This window comes from Babylonia areolata, chromosome 3 (genome assembly GCF_041734735.1).
Source record: "Babylonia areolata isolate BAREFJ2019XMU chromosome 3, ASM4173473v1, whole genome shotgun sequence".
Lineage (NCBI taxonomy): Eukaryota > Metazoa > Mollusca > Gastropoda > Neogastropoda > Buccinidae > Babylonia > Babylonia areolata.
Window position 1 is genome coordinate 390,403 of NC_134878.1, and position 4,598 is coordinate 395,000.

Sequence of the window (4,598 nt, forward strand, 5' to 3'; positions counted from 1 at the left end):
GTTCGGTGCTGAGAAAACCCCAAGTTGTGATGATGGCGAATCATTTTGGAGAATAGGCCTGCCTGTCCCGTGTATCTGAAAATACGAATGTGTTCAGAATGTGCAGGGACGAAAATACAAAGGAACTGAAGTGGCTGTAACGGAAAAGGGAACAAACAACAAAGAAAGAAAAAAGAATTAAACTGCGGCCCTGATCCCCATTCGTCAATGTCTTTTGAGACGGGAACTAAACAGGTGATTGAAGAATCTGATGTTATAGAACTGAGAGGTTGCTTGCAACCGAGCAGTCTTGCAAGCAACCCGCTGGTGTGAACAGACTGATTAAGCTGAGGGTGGTGGTTTGTGTTTTGACGAAAACGGCAGAACCGTAATGACTTGATATTGTGCACAGGTGTCTAGATTTGTCCGGAGGACCTCATGTCCAGGTCAGTTGTGTCTGTGGTCAGGAATCAAGGATAGTCCTCTGGAGGGAAACTGCTGTGTGCAGTGAACTGGTAAGGTTTTCTGTTGTTTTGTTGTTGGTGTTTTCCCTCCCGACTGTTTTCGTTCAGTTGTGTACGTTTCGCGAGATGCTCTCTGAAGCTTGATTTGGGGACCGTACACATTAACACACATGCACGCACACACACACACACGCACGCACGGACGCACGCACGTACGCACGCACGCACACACACGCACGCACGCACGGACGCACGCACGCAAGCACGCACGCACACACACACACACACACACACACACACACACACACACACCACACATACCACATACCACATACACACACTTTCACACACACGCATTTGTTTGTCATGATGATGATCGTCGTTGTTTTATTTGCAGCATCCAATCGAACCTTTCATTTGAAATTTGAAGGAAAAAAAACACATCCAAATTTCTACATTATTTCTGTACTTATACTTCGTAAGACGGCGCGGGGGATCTTTCTCTCGAATGATGATGACGATAATGATGATGTTTATGATGATGGTGATGATGACGATGATGATGATGATGATAATGATGGTGGTGGTGGTGATGATGATGTTTATGATGATGATGATGATGGTGGTGGGGGTGGTGATGATGGTGGTGGTGGTGGTGCTGCTGCTGCTGCTGCTGATGATGATGGTGGTGGTGGTGGTGGTGGTGGTGGTGATGATGATGGTGGGGGTGGTGATGATGGTGGTGGTGGTGGTGGTGCTGCTGCTGCTGCTGATGATGATGATGGTGGTGGTGGTGGTGGTGATGATGATGATGGTGGTGGTGGTGGTGGTGGTGGTGGTGATGATGATGGTGGTGGTGGTGGTGGTGGTGGTGGTGGTTGTGATGCTGCTGCTAAAAATATCAAATTCCTAATTCATACAACGACATTTAAGTTACGGTGTGCGTGTAAAATAAAACAAATCGGGTATGAGTGTGAGTGAGTGAGTGAGTGAGTGTGTGTGTGTGTGTGTGTGTGTGTGTGTGTGTGTGTGTGTGTGATTGTATGTGAGTGGCTTAGATAGAGAGAGAGAGAGAGAGAGAGAGAGAGAGAGAGAATCCTATTATGATTCCCAAAGATTTATTTCCTCCCGTCACGCAGGGGTGATATCTGCCAACAGATCTGGATTCCCTGTACAATATTTCTACAGACTGCATTATTGTACCATATAGAATGTGAAGCAGGCAGAAGAAAATGGGTGTTAGCGAAGTACCGTACTACATAAGGTCATGTGTATCGGTGTGTCTGCAAATGATGAGTCGGGAATCCCTGAGGCGGTGAGAATTCCTATTGATTCATATCCCCATCATCTGGCCCACTTTGCCAGCAGCTTCTCCCGCCTCTGACCGGCACCACCCACTGTTCTGTCTGTTGGACGAGCAACGTCAATTTGCTGATGATTTTTGTCGCAGTTGGTGCATGCCAACTCTTGCTGAGTAAGCCAACGAACTCCGACATGGACATCACAGGATCTTTACGGTTGTGAATTTGATCTCGTGGTTGCCCAGGAGCTTTCTGTAATAAACGCCCTGAGCTCCCTAGCTGGGAGGTAAGAGCGTCAACCTGTCTTCTTCTTCTTCTTGTTCATCATCATCAGTCATCATCATCATCTTCTTTTTCTTCTTCATCATCAGTCATCATCATCATCATCTTCTTCTTTTTCTTCTTCATCATCAGTCATCATCATCATCATCTTCTTCTTCTCCTTCTCCTCCTCCTCCTCCTCCTCCTTCTTCTTCTTCTTCTTCTCCTCCTCGTCATTATCATCATCATCATCATCATAATCATCATCATTATTATTATTATCATCATCATCATCATCACCGTCATCATCATCATCATCATCATTGTTATCATCATTATCACCGTTATTATCATGAAACGGTTATTGACCTCGGTTGAGCTTTGCTGACAAAACCAGGACCCGAACCCCCGTCTACCCCCCAGTGTTAGTGCAGTCACCGTCTCAAAGTAAGCCGGTCGTTGATTCACTGTGTGCGGCTGGTGGGGCCAGGGGGCGGTGCCCTGCAGTGCTGGCTGGAAAGCCTGTGAATAATGCAGCACTGGCAATGCCGGGCTCTTCTTTCTTTGCTGGAACGCCAGAGAGATGGCTTGTTGTTCTGACCCTGCTGCTTGTTCGGCTGCCTGGCGCTGGTGTGGAATAAAGAGGTGGAGGAGGAGGAGGTGTAGAAGGAGGAGGTGTAGGAGGAGGAGGTGTAGAAGGAGGAGGAGGAGGAGGTGTAGGAGAAGGAGGAGGTGTAGGAGGAGGAGAAGGTTAGGAGGAGGAGGTGTAGGAGGAGGAGGAGGTGTAGGAGGAGGAGAAGGTTAGGAGGAGGAGGTGGAGGAGGAGGAGAAGGTTAGGAGGAGGAGGTGGAGGAGGAGGAGGAGATGGAGGAGGAGGTGGAGGAGGAGGAGGAGGTGTAGGAGGAGGAGAAGGTTAGGAGGAGGTGGTGTAGGAGGAGGAGGAGGTGTGGAGGAGGAGGTGGAGGAGGAGGAGGAGATGGAGGAGGAGGTGGAGGAGGAGGAGGAGGTGAAGGAGGAGGTGGAGGATGTTCTAAAAGGTGGATGTGGATGGGGGGAGAGGGGGGAGGGAGGGGAGTGCAGAGAGAGGGAAAGAGGTGGCAGAGTCAACGATAACGATAACGACAAACGATGATTTATTCAAGAAAAGGCCAAGACCCCATTTAAAGGGGGCTAATTTACATGAAACATTACGCGACATTCACACCTGTCAGGGGGCCACACACACACACACATATTTCAACACCATGCTGGCGTGCTGTGATAACGTACACATTCTTTTGAAGGAATTCCACAAATACAGTGCTAGATTTCGATTTATGTTTTCTTTTCTGTTAATGTCAAAAGCAAGGCAGGCCTGATAACTGATGGTCGATGGCAATGTCTGGAGGAATGCATGTTGCCCCAAATCTGCTGGAACTGGTGGACATCAAAACACAACTGCAGTTTATCTCATCGAGCAGACCGACACAAAGGACACAGTCCCTTTCTGCATGATTGGATTTTATGTAGAGCAATATCAGAAACACTAAGTACAAGTTTAATGCGGATCTAATAATTCTGTCCATATTCATTGCATCGAACTGTTCTTTCTTTGTGACGTCAGAGAGGTGGCTTTGTTGCTTCTACCTGAGTGTTCTTTCTTTGTGACGTCAGAGAGGTGGCTTTGTTGCTTCTACCTGAGTGTTCTTTCTTTGTGACGTCAGAGAGGTGGCTTTGTTGCTTCTACCTGAGTGTTCTTTCTTTGTGACGTCAGAGAGGTGGCTTTGTTGCTTCTACCTGAGTGTTCTTTCTTTGTGACGTCAGAGAGGTGGCTTTGTTGCTTCTACCTGAGTGTTCTTTCTTTGTGACGTCAGAGAGGTGGCTTTGTTGCTTCTACCTGAGTGTTCTTTCTTTGTGACGTCAGAGAGGTGGCTTTGTTGCTTCTACCTGAGTGTTCTTTCTTTGTGACGTCAGAGAGGTGGCTTTGTTGCTTCTACCTGAGTGTTCTTTCTTTGTGACGTCAGAGAGGTGGCTTTGTTGCTTCTACCTGAGTGTTCTTTCTTTGTGACGTCAGAGAGGTGGCTTTGTTGCTTCTACCTGAGTGTTCTTTCTTTGTGACGTCAGAGAGGTGGCTTTGTTGCTTCTACCTGAGTGTTCTTTCTTTGTGACGTCAGAGAGGTGGCTTTGTTGCTTCTACCTGAGTGTTCTTTCTTTGTGACGTCAGAGAGGTGGCTTTGTTGCTTCTACCTGAGTGTTCTTTCTTTGTGACGTCAGAGAGGTGGCTTTGTTGCTTCTACCTGAGTGCGGGTTTGGTTGACTGGCGTTGGGGCGGGAGAAGGAGGGGGAGGAGGAGGATTCCTGAAAGGCGGATAGGGGGCTGGGGGGAGAGAGTGAGAGAGAGAGAGAGAGAGAGAGGAACAAATAATGAAATCAGGAAAACAAGAATATAGTGGAACGATGACAGAGAGACAGGCCAACAGCGAAAAAACTACTGATGAAAATGCGGGATTCATGGAACGAAAAGAAGAAACGATAATAATAATAATAATAATAATGATAAAAAAAAAATGATAATGGCAACGTCAAAGAAAAGTCCCTCTCCAACATTTCCGTT

General features: G+C 47.3%; 1 protein-coding gene across 1 annotated transcript in view; it reads left to right on the top strand.

Annotated features, from left to right (window-relative positions):
• Positions 1 to 235: 235 nt before the first annotated feature.
• LOC143279651 (uncharacterized) overlaps positions 236 to 4,598 on the top strand; it is a 124,204-nt gene continuing 119,841 nt past the window's right edge. Inside the window, exon 1 of the mRNA XM_076583681.1 lies at positions 236 to 494. The gene's annotated coding sequence lies outside the window, so the exon portion shown is untranslated. The remainder of the gene's footprint in view (positions 495 to 4,598) is intronic.